The sequence below is a fragment of the Schistocerca nitens genome, chromosome 2 (assembly GCF_023898315.1).
Source record: "Schistocerca nitens isolate TAMUIC-IGC-003100 chromosome 2, iqSchNite1.1, whole genome shotgun sequence".
Taxonomy (NCBI): Eukaryota; Metazoa; Arthropoda; class Insecta; order Orthoptera; family Acrididae; genus Schistocerca; species Schistocerca nitens.
This window is the reverse complement of record NC_064615.1, coordinates 213,623,208-213,641,119: the sequence shown is the minus strand read 5'-3', so window position 1 is coordinate 213,641,119 and position 17,912 is coordinate 213,623,208.

The window sequence follows — 17,912 nt, the reverse complement described above, 5'->3', positions numbered from 1 at the left end:
CAGAGTGGAGGAGGATTGGGGCTGTGGGATGTTAAATGGCGATTTGATGCCTTAGTTTTGTACAGATTGCAGGAGAGAAGAAAAGTGCTAGTGAACGGTTTAACAGGTGGAATTTTAATACAGATGTGACCACAAAGCCTGGGCCCACCAGTGACTATATCTGACATCAGTCACGTCTTGGTCTGGATTAAGCTATATTATACAGAATACAGGATAAGACATGAAACTTCCATAAAAGCTGTGGATGTGTATAAAGAGATACTCCAGATATCCAAAGTGAACAGGATCATAAGAAAATATACTGACAAACTGAACAACAATATTGTCAACCATATCTAACAAACATTTAACTCTCTTAATTGCAGTCAGTGTGGTATTGAGTAGTAAATTAAACAATAACAACAAATGTAAAGCTTAGCTGCATTAAACTATGTGAGAGTATTAATTGTTCTTACTGTGACGAAAAAGATAATCTGGAGCACAGATTTCTGTGCACCAGATATGAGTTTGTGGCATCTCTGGTGCAGAGCGCCCTATCTTTGACTCTGACCTCTTTGAACTGCTTTTGTTCTATCTCCCTCTTGGCATGCGACTTGTGTACTGCCATGCTTTGTTCTTCTTGCTTCGTATCTAATAAATACATTTAAGATACTTAAAGCGTATCATTACCAACCATCATAATGTGATAAACATGGTGGTGACCCCGACATCGTCGTCATGTGATTATGAGGTATTTTGTGCTCGTTTTCGTCATTTACGAACTTTTGTGTGCCAGTTCATATTGTTTCTGCCACAGTGGATCTACAGGTGTCTTTCGGTGCAAGTGTAACAGCCCTGATTAACTTTGCTTGCAGTCACGAGTGGACAAGTGTATCTACTTCGAACTTGGTTAAAAGTGAACAGTTATTTATGCCCAGCCGCACCGGTGGCCACCTATCCTTACCCGGTTCTTCATGACCACTGCCTAGTGCGGCAGCACAGCAACAGCCACAACATGGACAGTGCACACCACCTAACGACAACGTGGACGACCTTCCAGTTAAGGACTTTGAGGTTCATCGTTCATGTAGTCGTTACCTTTGGGATAGTCCCAAGTTGCAGAATCACGAATCGAACATTTTTATGCACAGGGTAGCGCATCCCCCCCCCCTCTTTGTACGCCATTTTGGCGATTTGGCGACACTGGTCGCCTCGACCGCACTAGTTTCGACGACAGTCGCATCGTGGTTGCACGATGACCGCCTTCCAACCGCTTTCATAATGGTACTGGCTGTTCTGCCTGCGCTGCTTCCCAGCTCAGCCCCCCCCCCCCCCCCCCGCCGTTGGTTGCATCGTGTTGTAATGGCACCGGCCGCTACACCCATGCTGTGTTCTTTGTTGGGCCTGCATTTTGGAAAAACCATGCTGACTTTTGCACCCACACGCTCCACACCATGTGCTGCATGCAGCCCCCACCCCCCCATGCAGACCCCGTGGTGATGCACCGTTCACCACTACTGCGCTCCCGGTGTCGAGGATCTGCTCATACAGATCTCTTTCTGCCAGTGCTGTCTTGACATGTGTTACCCAGCAAATTTCCTAAGCTACCTGCTTTACAAAAAGATAACCCAAAGACTTGGTCTGCCTCAGTGGATCGCTTCCTGGATATCCGTGGCATTTCCAACGATGGCGTTCGTTTTGTCTGCCAGGTGAGCCATCTCCATGGACATACGGACCTCATCAGCGACTTGCTCCTCGATCAAGAATTCTTGACGCCGCACTGTGAACGTTATGGATGGTCAAAATGCCTTCGGATCTGCAACTTCATCTACTGTTTCGTGTCGCCAACCCACTAGAGGTTCGTTTACACATGGCGGATCAGGCTTATGCTATCATTTGTCACCAACACTGCCTGTAATGAACGACCTCTCCATCACGCTCAGTTGACACACCTGTGCCTCCGGTTCTGCACCCTGCCGGCAGAGGACAGCACGTTCGCCTTGGCACCTCAGCTGCCAGTCAGGAGCTTTCACTTAGTGGCCTACAGGAGGTACTGCCAGCAGGCTCCCGACAGCCGCCGACCTCACCTGAATAGCAACTCCATCGGCTACCAGTCCCGATGCAATCAGCTGCGCTGTGCTGGTTCCATACTACTTACGGGCAGGCCGCCTGCAACTGCCGCACACCTTGTACCTTCTTCAACTGAGGCTGGTGGGCACATTTAGGCGCCACATCCCATCACATTCCTTCATGGTGCCTACCGTGCGACACTGCACCACTTGCTTCAGTGATGCGACACCTCTGTGCCACTGACTTGTCATCGGGCACTCAGTTTCTCGTTGACACTGGCGCCAATGTTAGCATTATCCCGGCCAAGCATGCCGGTGACAGTTTCACCTGCTAGCTTCGCCTTGATTGCTGCCAATCATTCTCCTATTGCAGTCCATTGCTCCATCAAGATGTTGCTTCGCCTTTCACCGGTCCACACCTTTCCTTGGACATTCCACATTGCTGATGTGGATGAACTTGTGATAGGGTTGGACTTCCTGCACCATTACATGAACTTTCGATGGACCTTCAGGCTGCCATGCTCCGGCACACATCTGGTTCTACTGTTCCGTGCTCAAACAAGTTCAGCATGACTTCGCTCTCCACCTCCTTGGCTACACTCTTCACGTATGCATCTCTGCTGAAGCGTATTACTACAAGGCTCTCTGATTTGTCAGACGTGTGCATACGTATCAATGAAGTCTGCACCCAGAATTAAGTGTTACATGCCCGCATTGCCTTTGCCTCTGCTGAACTGTCACATGCACGGCGTACGATACGTCGCCTACCTGCAGAACCGCAACTAAGTGACCCGGCACATGCCTCTACTGCGTGTTCTCACGAATCTGCTGATGTGTCGAGCATCCCACCGCCTGCTGCCATTTTCGCATCACCGCAGACGAATCTCCAAGATGCACCTGCTCATGCTCCTCCAGATTCCTCGCACCGCATGGCTGCTGCACCACACCTTCGTTCATTAACTACAGCTGACGCCCCGCCTACACTGCCCCGATCTTGCAAGGTCAGTGAACCGATGTTGCTTCTGGGCCCTCTCTCGATCCCTCTTGCCAGCCTCCCTTTGCAAGTATCGGCCATCAGTAATGGTACTTGTCATAGGATTCACACCACAGATGGCCCACCTGTACATTATAAGGCCAGGCGCCTTAACGCCTCTAAACTTCTGCATGCAAAAGAAATCATTCAGGATTTGTTGGCTTCAGGCGTGTTCCGCCCCTCTGATAACAACTGGTCTTCACCTATCTACCTTGTCCCTAGAAAGACAGCTCCTCACGCATGTGTGGGGACTACAGGTATCTTAATGCTTGCACAATTATCGAAAACTACCCCATTCCTCATATCCAGGATTTCACGCAATTACTACATGGTTCTAAGTTTTTCTCTGTTTTAGATTGTTTGAAGGCGTACCACCAAATTCGTATGCATCCTCTGGATATTCCAAAGACGGCCATCATCACTCCCTTCAGCCTATTTCAATACTGTATTGAAAAATGCTGTGCAGACATGGCAGCGGTTCATTGATTCCATTTTGTTACCTTTACCATTTGCTTATGCTTACTTAGATGAAATACAGATCCTTTCCTCCACTGCTGAGGAACATCAAGTACACCTCGATGCAGTCCATTCGGCCCTCACTGCCAATGGGTTGGTGATCAGCCATGATAAATCTCAACTCTGTTCCACATCTGTTACCTTCCTAGGCCATACTGTCTCTGCTGATGGCCTCCAACTGACGAGTTCTCGTGTCGAAACCATACTTGATCTTCCTCTCCCTGAAGATTATGCTTAGCTCTGTCGTTTTCTGGGTATGGGAAACTTTTATCGCCGCCATGTTCCTCAGGCTGCTTCCATCCAATTGGCCCTCACCAATGCCCTCTCCGGCAAAAACACGAGGGGAAATGGAAGTTGGACTGGACCAAACCAATGCTCGATGCATTTGGTAATCTTAAACTGCCCTCGCCAAAGCAGTTACACTCGCCCACCATGACCCTGAGGCCTGTGTTTCAATCACAACTGATGCCAGTGGCTAGCTATGGGCGCTGTTTTACAACAGCACACCACCGCCTCAACCCAACCTCTCTGCTTCTTTTCCAAGAAACTGACTAAGAGCCAGTGTAAGTGGTCGGCTTTTGATCGTGAGCTTCTTGCTGTGTATGAGGCGATTAAACACTTCCGTAGGATCTCAAGGGGCGACCTTTCATGATCTCTTAGACTATAAGCCTCTCATGAACATGAGGACCTTCCACTGAGGCGTTTACGTCATGTTGACTACATCTGTCAGCACTCTTCTGATGCATGCTACATCCACAGTGCAGAAAATGTTGTGGCAGACTACCTATCCTGCATCTGCATGCTAACTGCAATGTTGAACTTGGAAGAGCTGACCCGACTTCAGGCTGAAGACGACGATATACAGCGACTAATTTCAGACAAATCATCGTTCTCTATCCAACCCCACATCCTACAGGGGTCGATGACCCCAGTCCTTTGTGACATCTCTATGGATATTCCCCACCCCATGGTCCCTACCGCTGTTCGACATGGCGTCTTTACTGCTTTGCATGGCTTGGGCCACCTGGGAACGTGGTCTACAACGAGGCTGGTTACTGAGCTCTTTCTTTGGCCTGGCACGAAGCAAAACTGCCGCACTTGGACCCAAGCGTATGTACCTTGCCAGCATAGCAAGATCAGCAGGCACACTCAGCCTCCATTAGGCAAGTTTGACGTTCCAAGAGGACGCCTTTGGTGCGTCCACATCAACATTGTTGGCCCCCTTCTGTGGGGTACAGATACATTTTATCAATTGTCGACCATGCAACCCACTGGGTAAAGGCTGTCCCTCTTGACATCATGGCCGATACCATCACTTGTTCTTTTGTATCCATTTGGGTCATGTGATTCGGTTGTCCTCTTTGCCTCACAACTGACCAGGGACGACAGTTCGAGTCTGTCCTCTATGTATGGCTGTGCGTACTCTGTGGTGTTGCTTAATTCCACGCCACGGCCTACCACACGCAGGCGAACGGCCCAGTCGAATGGTGGCACTGCACCCTCGAGGCCACACTTGTGTGCGCCGGCCGCGGTGGTCTCGCGGTTCTAGGCGCGCAGTCCGGAACCGTGCGACTCATTCTACAGCGCCGATGTTCATCCACAAGGACCTTGCACCTTGTGAATTTGTGATACTGTGTGACAACTCAGTGCGAGTGGCCTTGCAACCACCTTATTCAGGGTCTCCCTGGGTGTTATGTCGAGGTGTGAAAACATTCGTAATTCATCTGCATGGACGATCAGAAACTGTGTCTGTTAATCGGCTGAAACCAGCACGGTCACTCTCCGACCTGCCCTCTGGCGCTTCCAATCTGCCTTCCATCGCTGCCGCCCCACCTCCCGATGCTGCCGATCTGCCCTCGACCGACACCTCTTTGCATATGCAATAGTTGGCTACATGGGACTCTTGCAGCGCAGTTTCCGATGTGCCTACTTCTCGCGCTGGCCGCCGCCTACATCCACTGCACTGGCACAAGGATTACAATTTCGAGTGATGAAGCTTCCCTTCGCCGTCCTCTGCACTGCTGGGGGGGGGGGGGGAGGAGGGGGGGGGGCTCTGTGGCGTGTCTGGCGCAGAGCGCCCTATCTTTGACCCTGACCTCTTTGAACTGCTTTTGTTCTATGTCTCTCTCGGCGCGTGACTTGTGTACTGCCATGCTTTGTTCTTCTTGCTTCGTATGTAATAAATACATTAACGATATTTAAAGTGTGTTGTTACCGATCAGCATAACGTGATAACCACAAGCTGATATGGCAGCCTTAGTGATCTGAATAGACCAAAAACAAACAGATAATGGAAGTTTTTAAAGCAGAGAAGAGACATTATCTGCCAACAAAAGAAAAGGAAATTTTTTCCACTATATCATAAGGGAAGTTACAAAGAACTGGAGAGTTTTGTTAATTTTCTAAGAATAGAGAGGTGAACAACAAAAGGATTTAAAAATTACAGAACCACATATGCAGGATACTTGGAACTTATTTCACACAAGATTGAAGAGAACATCCCTCAACAGAGGGCACCGTCAAATACAACACGGCATCTACAAAACGACCAGCTCAAAAACTCTGCACTGTAGTGACATCACACGCCACAACTCCATTGTGTCACAGGTCAAAGCAGACGGGTGGAATCGGACGCTTCCGTTGACCCGAAAAAAAAGGACATTAATTATGGAGAAAAAGTAAGGAATATTTCGTTGTCGTTATGGCTGAAGAAGCCGAAGCCGAATATGGTGAAATTTTCTAAGCGGGCTAGGTTTGATTACTGGTGCTACTGAGCACTGGCACAGGATGCACTCAGCCTCGTGATGAGACTGAGGAACTACTTAATTTGAGAAGCGGCAGCTCCAAGATCTGAGAAGTCAGCAAAACGGCCCGAAGAGCTGTGTGCTTACCACATGCCCCTCCATACCGCATCAGCATGGCAGAGGATGACACGGTGGACGGTCGACATCCCTTGTGCCTTCAAGCCCTCGACGAGGAGCTTTTTATACAATTATGTACTTAAAAATTTTACTCACAACTGTATCTGAAAAGAAAAGAAACCAACCATTCATAGAATGGGACTTTCAGTATTAATTTTTGACTAGCTCTTTTAGAGGCGTGTTTCTTTTGATTGGAAACATTTTGGAAAGAGAGCTTTTGTATCTACCTTATAGGCATTCAATACATGGAACCATTTCCAGAAGCGTATTTGAGAAAACATTGAGCTGTGGAAACACATGTCCGACTACATCGATCTCGGAAAAAAAAGTTTAGAAACTATTGGTCTCTAACAGATTTTGAGAAGGAACTTCTATTAGGTCAATTAATTGGCAAAATTAAAGTGTGGAGTCAGCAGACGATGATATTTCATTGATGCTAGTTATTGAATTAAAAGTCGTATAAATAATATGGGTGGGACAAGCATCAAGCTCACGGAATACTACCACAAACAATTACAAAAAACTGAGCAACGGAAGCAGTAAGGGCTTCAGGTGGTTTTGAGTGTTGCCATAAATTTCCAGAGAATCAAATGGGGTTATTAAAACAGCATGGGAATTTTTCTCGTCATTTACGTTATTAAACGACTAACTCTCTGCAAGGTCAGTTGCCTATCTAACGGGGTTCCAGGTGGAACATAAACTTGATTTTTAATATTTCATAAAATTAATGACCGAATTTAAAAATTTATAACACTATTACGATCTAGTTATTAAGAGGAATAATCATACGTTAAGAGTTCGACGTAGCAAGGCACGTAATACAATTAGAAACTGTCTGTGTATTGAGGCAGTGTAACTCACGGTGCACAAAGTCCCAGATTACGATGTATATATGAAGACTGAAGCGACGAATGAAAATTTGTACCATGGCCAGGATTCGAATTCGGATGTCCTGTTCACTAGACGGATATGCTAACTACTGCGCCACCCTGGCATTGTGGCTTTGCATAACTGCACAGAACTACCCTAACACACCTCTCTCTTCCATCTAAACTCACTTTCACGTCTCAGGCCACTTAGTATCCTCTCTAAACTCTTACAGCATTGCAGAGGCTCTCCAGCTGTATTGGAATAGCACGTCAGAATCGAAAAAAAAGGGGAATCCTGCCTGAAAGTCATGCACAAATGCTTTAATCAAATGAAACTGTATGATTCCGGACACCTTTTTATGTCTCATACGTCTGTGGTATTTATATGCAGACTGAAGTGATGAATGAAAATTTGTACCAAGGCTCAGTATTCGAACCCAGGTCTCTTGCTCACTAGGCTGATGTGCCTACCACTACGCCTGATATGGTCCTACTCAAGTTTGGATTTATCGTTAAGTAGGAGCGGGAGTGGGTGGGCTAGGCCAAGTTCCGGGGGATCGAGCAATACGGGCTCCGACAGAGATAGCGAGTGGCGCGCCTCAGAATAGGCAACTCTCTCAACCCAAATACGCACCCAAGGTACAGGATACAGGATCACGGTTGGGTACGGAACATCGGAAACCAATGTCGGCCCTGCAATGATTATAAATACAGACGTTTCTTATCTTTCCAAACCTGAAGTCAGAAGAATGTATATAAAAGGATTTACCAAAATTATGGTCACTACGCAATCAAACCGAGAACCGGGGCACGCCCAGAATTATTTTACCTTTTAAATATTAGCAGACATAGGTAAAGGACGCAACAATACAATCATTGGAGCAACAAGTAGCTGGTGTTACTGACAACAGTAATAGTCGCCAGACCTGCTGCGACGCAGCATATATACATTAAAAATAAGGAAGTTGAAACAGCAATCTATATATATAAAAGAAAGTCGTATTAGTTACACTATTTATAACTCAAGAACCGCTGGACCGATTTGACTGAAAATTGGTGGAGAGGTAGCTTAGAACCAGGAGACGGACATAGGATACTTTTTATCCCGTTCGACCGCTATAAAATGTGGTATAACAAAAACGCATCCGGCATGGAATAACAAAACGCAAATGTCAGCTAAACGTCACTATAAAACGTGGTATAACAAAAACGCATCTTACGTGGAATAACAAAACGCAAATGACAGCTAAACGTCTATGGTTAAGTCTCAGTATATATCATTAATTAAAAATTTAAAGAAATAATTTGTATTTTCTTTGAATCATCATTAACAATGCCGCGACCAAGACGATCGAATATTTCTCGACAAAGCCGTAATGCAAGAACGATACAAAACATTGCGAATGAAAGGACTGAAGAAGAAAAACAAATTGCCCGTGAAAAGCGCCGCGTTAGTATGGCTCGACTTCGTGCTTCTCAGTCACAAGAGCAAAGTGAGGCAGCCCGTGAAACGGCTCGGTTGGCAATGCGAAATCGTCGAGCGAACAACAGAGATCAACATGTAGATTATTTTGGACGCACAAGAAGAGACAAACTATCCAACTGAATTTTTAAACTCCTTGGATGTGCCTGGCTTACCTTCGCACAATTTACGCCTAAAAGTTGGCTCCGTAGTAATCATGCTTCGAAACATAAATCAACCAAAACTGTGCAACGGTACGCGTATGGTGGTAAGTAAATACGCGACGATACTCAAAGGAAAATTCGAAGGTGAGGAAGTTCTCATTCCGAGGATCTCGATGATCCCAACCGATATGTCGTTTGAGTTTAAAAGACTTCAATTTCCGATCCGTCTTGCATGCGCCATGACCATTAACAAATCACAAGGCCAATCCTTGAAAGTTTGTGGTTTAAATCTGGAATATCCATGTTTTTCACATGGTCAATTATATGTGGCATGATCACGGGTCGGAAGACCATCTGCGTTGTTTGTTCTTGCGCCTGATAATAAAACAAAAAATGTCGTGTATCACAATGTACTTGATTGAAGAGTAGAAACTATGCACCAAAAAACAAAAAGGATAAAGAATCATTAAAATACTTAATTTTTTAATTTGTATTTCCTGATAAAAAATTGAACTTAACATTCAAAATGTGATAATTTATTTGCTTTAAGGGGGAACAGAGTTCGCCAGATCAGCTAGTATATATATAAAACTAGAACTATGTTATCTTGCTGACAACGCTAATAATCAGTCGCCAGATCTGCTGCGACCCAACATAGACATACATAAAAGGGGTTTAAACAGCAATACATATATATATATATATATATATATATATATATATATATATATATATATATATATATATCCAAGTCACAAGTCCAGAGTACAACTGCTAGTGGCTGTAAAACATTTGGTAATAACAGTATTTTCAACTGTACACTGATTGAGCACTGAACGGCGCTCTGTCGGAAGGCTCTTCTTGTGGCTTGAGGTTAAACAAATTGTGATTCAACGGCGCACATTAATACCAACAGGAAATATCAATGGCGCTCTGTCGAAAGGTAGTAATCTTGCCAAGTTTTTAATAATCACTGATCAGCGAAGTATTTGGTTATAACAGTAATTTCAACTGTACGCTCATTGAACACTCAACGTCGCTCTGTCGAAAGCCTCCTCTTGTTGCTTGCCGTTAAACCAATTGTCATTCAACGGTGCACGTTTACAACAACAGGAAAATTCGGGGAACACTACGAGAAAGCCACGACACGAATCCGCAAGATGCAAACTTGCAGATCAAGTTGACAATCTACCATTTAACGGTGAACACACACACGCGACCATAGGCAGATTCAAATTATCAAACAGTGAGCGTCGCTCTACGAGGAGGCAATCTTGCCGGTGCAACCTTGCGGGTAGCAAAATAAATAGCAAACAACCGGCACATACTAGCAACCAAGAGTCTAGTCTGCGTAAGGCAGCTTCGAATATCAACGGCCACAGTTTAAACCACCACGTCCTCTTTAAGGGGGTGGGGGGTGGGATGGGGGTACAATGCAGAAGGAAAGATCAGTCTTACCACAAGAAGCCGGGAACTCGATAATACAAACGGCAGAACATCATGCCTCCAGGCACATCGCCTCACCGCCCTTAAGGATGAGTCGCAACACAAACCGCGACGAGGTGTGGCTTCCCACCTCAAAACAGCTCACCGTACGATACGATCCCGCTCGCGAAACGCGGCCACCTACCACAAACTGCCCGTACGCTAGTACGTCCTCTCTCTCCGAAAGCCGCCAGCAATCGCACGCTAAGCACCGTGACCCCTTCTGGCGATGCCCCAGAGGAAGGAGAGCACGGTTCAACCTCCCCCTCCAAAGATAAAGTAAGGGGGGGGGGGATATCAAAGGACGGCAGCAAGACAGCTTAGGCTTTAATTTGACTAACATGCACCTGAATGAACCTATTGTTAGCAAGGTTTTTAACCAGAAAGTTGAACGGACCCAACCGCTTGCGGACCTGGCATGGGCCAATAAAACAGGCGGCTAACTTACCAGCACCAGGTGCTTCCCTGGTCACATGGGCGTTAAAGTTACAAAAACCCGATCCTCTACCTTTATTCGGACCGGGACTTTACCACGATTATAGCGCTGTGCTTGCCGGAGGTGTGCTCTCTTAATATTGCGCCTAGCGTTCTCTCAGTTGCGCATAATTTGATGCGGACCCAAATTTGCTGGTAAGAGGTCTTCGATGTTCCACAGATTGGCTAGAGGAGTATTAACACTTTGCCGTCCGCACGTCTCGTACAAACTTATTCGCTTGGTGCCGGCAGCGCTAATTCGGATTACTTGGCTTGTCGCCGGCCGCTTGTCACCTTTCCGTTGATGACAAGCTTCAAACACGTTGACTTTTGCGCGCTTTAATTTTTCCGAAAATCTCTATTTTGTCGTATCGTTCCACAAACTCGAATTTTCTTTTCAAGTAAATTCTCTGCAAGTTCTACACTGTTATAATAATTATCCATGTATAGGTGATGCCACTTTCCATAAGAAGGTGTCAATAGTTCCGTCACTGTTTTTACTAAAGGTTGCCCAGCGCCGGAATATATCTTGAATGAGGTAATATATCCCGTACTCGAATCACTCAGCATCCGAATGAGTATGCCATATTTTGTAATTTTCGACGGATTGTAAACTTTAAAATTTAACTGTCCACGCCACGGTATCATTCGTCCATCAATTGAGATGTTTTGACCTAGATTAAACGTTTCTTGAAACTTTTTGGAAATACAATCAGTTACGAATTGCACTTTGAAAAGCCGGTCGGCATTATCCGGTTTATGGTTGCCGGAAAAATGTAAAAATGATAATATTTGTCTGAAACGGTTGCGGGACATTGTTTTGCGAAATGTCGGTGTGTCTGTCAACGGATTCGTTGACCAGTAATAATCGATCCTTGCTTGTTTTGCAATTCCCGTAAAGATAGCAAGCCCAAACCATTTTCTAAGTTCGGGTTCCGTAACGTCGACAAATTTGGCATTTTTTAATCCAGTTTCCTTCTATTGCAATTTTGACTGTAATACTTGTTGGTTTCGTTGCTAATATATTCAAATAGATCGTTCCCAATATATAATTCTACGATATCCACGACGCTCTGGGTATCTTTTGGAAATACTTGTGGACCCGGAGATCCTTCAAATTTATTATTGGTCCTCAGTAAATCATTGTCTTCTTCGTCTGATTCATCCGAATCAGTTGGCAACTGTAGCGTTCGCCGAATTCTTCTTGGACGTAGTTCACTGTCTTCCGACGATTCTGCTTCACTTTCATTTTTTTTATATCCAATGTCTTCTTCCCAATCGGCCAAGTCGTCCGGAACGTCAGACAAGATGTCCGCGCATTCATCGTAAATAATCGTTTCGTCTCTTTCGTCTGCCACGATGAAAGTGCACGAGTACTTATAAAAACAAAAAAACTTGGTGACGTGTGTAAGTTATTGTTACCTAAACAAAACATCAACAGAATGAAAAAGATACTAAAGTGCTGTCACCGGCCACTGCGCGATACTATACTCACGACACCACTGTGGTGTCGCCGGCCGTTGACCGCTATTTCGTGCACGACACCACTGTGGTGTCGCCGGACGGCAAAGTGTTAATTGGATAAGCTGGCATGAGGGAGGCCTCATGCTAAGCAGTGTTAAAAGCAAGATTGAGCCACGGCAATGACGAATCCCACTTATTCTGCACATTGGTATGATAAATAATTAAGGCTGCCTTTAGGTTCCGCTTAACACCCTCAGCACACGAAGGCTGGGGATATTCAGGTGTGGTGATAACATGTTCGATGGCATTATTAAAGCAGAACTTACGAAACCCTTTTGAAATAAAGCTGGGTGCATTGTCGCTAACCAGGGTCTTAGGGAGGCCAAAGATGGTGAAAACTTTAGCAAGATGGCTAATGGTGCTGCGCGTCATAATCTCCCTGTTGGGGAGGAGCCACGTGAAGTGGCTAAAGGCATCCACGATAACCAAAATATAGTGGTTCCCATTCTTGGTCCTGGGTAAGGGTCCCACATGATCAATGAACACCTTATCCATGGGGGTAAACTCTCGGTCTGATTGCAATAATCCCTGACGAATGTTATTTCCCGGTTTCCAGATTTTACAGGCCTCACATTGCCTAATTAATCGACGGACATCCTTATACATCGCGAGCCAGGTAACATACTGGCATCGGCGACCTGATTCTCGGCCACTTTAATATGGTGTACTTTAAAAGGAAAGGCCGATATGCGTACCGCCCACCTAGCAATACGCCTGGTTTTTCTGGGCTTGGCTAATACCCAGCTTAATGCCTAGTTGTCCGTCTCGAGGTCGATCTCCCTATGCTCGAGACAGAATTTAAACTTCTCGAGGGTGATCAAAACAGCAAGAGCTTCACATTCATACATGGAGTACTTCAATTCGACCTCGGACAGACACCTAGAGGCGAAGGCAACAAGGCGTCTATCCCCTTCAATTTGCTGCAAGAGGACAATAGCAATGCTGATGTTTGACGCATCGGTGATTGAAGTCAGGGATGGCCAATACCAGGGGGGTTGGTGAGGGCAACTTTCAGGGCGTCAAAGGCGGCTTGTTGGCTCTCTCCCCAAATAAAGCCCTCCGTTTCTTGTGTAAGTTGTTAAGTGGGGCAGCCAACTGAACGCAATTTGTCAAACTTCCTGAAATAATAGGCCATCCCAATGAAACTTGCGACGCTCTTCTTACTGGTGGGCGGGGGATATTTCTAAGACTAGTGGTCCACTCCTGATCAATGCGGATTCCGTCATGAGAAATCAAATGCCCAAGGAAGGAAATTTGTTCTCTGGCCAAAGCAATCGTGGACGGTTTAACTGTCAGGCCAGCACCCTGCAATCTCTCCAGAAAGGATTCCAAATGATTTAAATGTTCATCAAAGGTCTTGGGGTAGATGAATAGGTCATCCAAACAATTATAAAGGAATTCAAACTTGATATCACCAAATACACTGTCCAACAGGCGAGATAGAACAGCGGCTCCAGTCGACAATCCGAATGGGACTCTTGTTAATTCAAAAAGATTCCAGTCGGTACAAAACGCGGTAGCCTTTTTGGATTCTTCTGCCAACAGTATGTGATGGTATGCCTGATTCAAGTCTAGGACGGTAAAATACCTAGCGCCTGCAAACCAGGTTACTCAGTTATGAAGGTCAGGAAGGGGAACAGACTCGAGAACCACCTTCTGGTTAAGTTGCCGGTAGTCGACAAGAAGCCAGTAATCTCGTTCCTAAGTCTTCGGAACTAAGAACAATGGGGAAGTGTAAGCGGAGGTAGATGGTCTGATAACCCCATCACGCAACATAGCGTTGACCTACTGGCGTAGGAACCGCATTTTAGGAGGTGCACCTGGACATCATCAATCAAGCGAATTCTATACTCTATCCTATCGGTTACTCCCAATCTGTCGGTAAGAACGTCAGGATAACGTTGGAGCACCTCAAACACTTGTTGAGCTTGGGGCCTCTGGAGGTGACCAAGCTGTAACTCAGATGTAGCCTCGTTGACCAGCAAGGGGCGCCGCTGACTAATCTCACAGGAACAAAACCCTATTTTCTGGTTGCAGCAAACTAACTCAGTTATGGTCCCCTGGGTTGACTGATGATTAATGGTGAGCTCATAACGCAGATTGTCAATTTTTAAGTATGACAACCCTGGACAGCTCCTGGCGGACATGCTCGTATGAAACCCGACGCGCTCCGCTCATAACCCGGAAATAACCACGCTCTGCTACCATTGGTATGGTCCTACTCCAGTCTGGATTTATCGTTAAGTAGGAGTGGGAGGACTAGGCCAAGTTCTGGGGGATCGAGCAATACAGGCTCCGACAGAGATAGCAAGTGGCGCGCCTCAGAATAGACAAGGGTACAGGTACAGGATCACGGTTGGGTGCGGAACATCGGAAACCAATGTCAGCCATACGAATCCGCAAGATGCAAACTTGTAGACCAAGTTGACAACCTACCATTTAACGGTGAACAAAAACACGTGCCCACAGGCAGATTCAAACTGTCAAACAGTGAGCGTCGCTCTACCAGGAGGCAATCTCGCCGGTGCATCCTTCAACCTTGCGGGCAGCAAAATAAATAGCAAACAGCTGGCACATACTAGCAACCAAGAGTCTAGTCTGCATGACGCAGCTTTGAATATCAACGGCCACAGTTTAAACCACCACGTCCTCTTTAAGGGGGGGGGGGGGGGTACAGTGCAGAAGGAAAGATCAGTCTTACCACAAGAAGCCGGGAACTCGATAATACAACAGCAGAACATCAGGGGTTGGGACACTTGTGAGGAGCGACAGTTGTGAGGAGCGACATTTGTGAGGAGACCCGGCCGAACAGGTAGCGGGCAGTCTGCAGGGACACCAAACAGGTAGCACATCGCAGTTCACTACTGCATCGTCACATCACTACCGTCACACAGGAGTGCAAAACGATCGCTGCAACGCATCAGGCAAAAAGCATGGGATCTACACAAGATCCGACCGATGCTGCAGGAATATGTCTGCAAGAACATCATTTGCTAATGAATGATGGGAGCAAATTTTTATTTGCAGATGACGACAGAGGACCAAATGATAGGATACTGGTGTTCGCCAGCGAAAGGGGAAAATCCTGTTTAACAGACTGCAATTCGTTCTTTGTCGATGGAACGTTCATAAACTCCAGCAAGCAGTTTGGACAGTTATTTATTGTTCATGCCGATATTTCTAGTTCTGAGGAGGAAACAAACACAGTTCCAACCGTGTACGCCTTGCTACTCAATAAAAAGCGAGAAACGTACGATCGCTTTTTACAGCTGTTGAGAGCAACGAACCTGGATGGAATCCTACAGCTATCATGATGGATTCTGAAGCTGCAATCATCCAATCAGTAACACATTTGTTTCCTGATGCAAAGATTAATGGCTGCAACTACCATTTCAATCAGTGCTTGTGGAGGCAAGTGCGGAATTGCGGCCTTGTTGCTGCCTACAAGGAAAACGAAGAAATTCGTTTCCACATAAGATTGTGTTCCGCTTTGGCTCGCATTCCCCTGGACGTGTTAGATGACGGGTGGCTATGCATTCAGGAGAGCACGCCAGATAATGAAAAACTGCAGGATTTTTACGACTATTTTGTTGAACAATGGCTGGATAATGAAGACATGCCAAGAGATATATAGGACTGGGCAGGAAGGCGTCACCGCAACAACAATGTTTCAGAAGGATGGAATCGGAGGATAAATACATTAATTTCGAAGGTTCATCCAAATTTTTACTCCTTAGTAAAAATTCTCAGAGAAGACGCAGAATATCATGGGCACCGACTAGTTTTAAATCTAGGTGGGAAAAGAAGAAAGAAGTCCGCAATTAAGACAGATGAGATAGTTTCTAAGACCCTTACAAGACTCCAAGTTGACGACAATATAAAATCATTTCTTATTGCGTGGCTTATGCACAGAAATTACAATGAAAAGGAAATGGCTGAAGCTACAGCAACACTTGTAAATATTGAAAAGGGATTCAGTTCACGCCGATAGCCCTATTGTAAAAATTGTAAATATTGTAAAAAAATATAATGCTGGACGAAGAGAGACTACCTCCTCGTGGTGTTCCCTGGAAACGACACAAAGTCGGCTAAATGTCTCTTGCAAATTGTAAAAGATTCACTAATGAAGTCCGAAAAGTCATAGCTTTTTTAAGAATCTCAATCAGCAGTTTTGTGTAGAGAATTTTAGAAACAATGTGTGTTTGAGTGGACGATGAATACATCTTGTTTCAAATGGCTCTGAGCACCATGGGACTCAACTGCTGTGGTCATAAGTCCCCTAGAACTTAGAACTACTTAAACCTAACTAACCTAAGGACAGCACACAACACCCAGCCATCACGAGGCAGAGAAAATCCCTGACCCCGCCGGGAATCGAACCCGGGAACCCGGGCGTGGGAAGCGAGAACGCTACCGCACGACCACGAGATGTGGGCACATCTTGTTTCAACACACAAATTGCATTCCATAACGCTAATTGCTAGCAGGACTCACATTTGACCTCAGTACACTTCCCTGCGTGGTACGGAAAAATTGAGGTTTATTTCGAAATAACTGAAGAAAGAGTTTCTACCGAGAACCAAATCCTTTAGTTGGCTCGTCTTAATATATGGTAAAAGGTTGCCACTCCTATCATATCAGATTCTGGGTGAGGGGTTGAAAGATGGAAAACATTTTCGGTTTCTATAGTTTCTGTAAAATACATCGTTAAGTGTGAGATTGAGCGACAATTATACCCTATGTAAGATTAATCAGAACAAAAATTCCAATGAAAAAGGTCTTACGCATAACTGTGCTGCAACTAATGGTTGACATAATATCGTGGGGGCAAAATCAGCTCCGATTTCTAATCTGACTAAGGCTACTCTTCCTTGCCCAAAAAAATTCTGAAATAATGTAACCTGGCTGCACTGGAGGGGCGTGAATGTCTTTCTGCAGCTGCCCGGGCCGGCACAAGCCGAGCGCTCACTCGCACTAAGTGGCAGCAGGTAGTGGCCGAGCAGGTAGTGGCGCAGCATTTGCGACACACCCTGTGCCGGTCCCTCAGCATCCCGGATTTCTCACAAGTGTCGCCACATTCCAGTTTCTCACAAATGTCGCTTCTCACAACTCCAACATCATGCCTCCAGGCACATCGCCTCACCGCCCTTAAGGATGAGTCGCAACACAAACCGCGACGAGGTGTGGCTTCCCACCTCAAAACAGCTCACCGTACGATACAATCCCGCTCGCGAAACGCGGCCATCCACGAGGGCCACCTACCGCAAACTGCCCGTACGCTAGTACGTCCTCTCTCTCCAAAAGCCGCCAGCAATCACACGCTAAGCCCCGTGACCCGCTCTGGCCAGAGGAAGGAGAGCGCGGCTCAACGCCAGCCCGGCATAATGGCTTTGCGCAACTGCACAGACTACCCAGA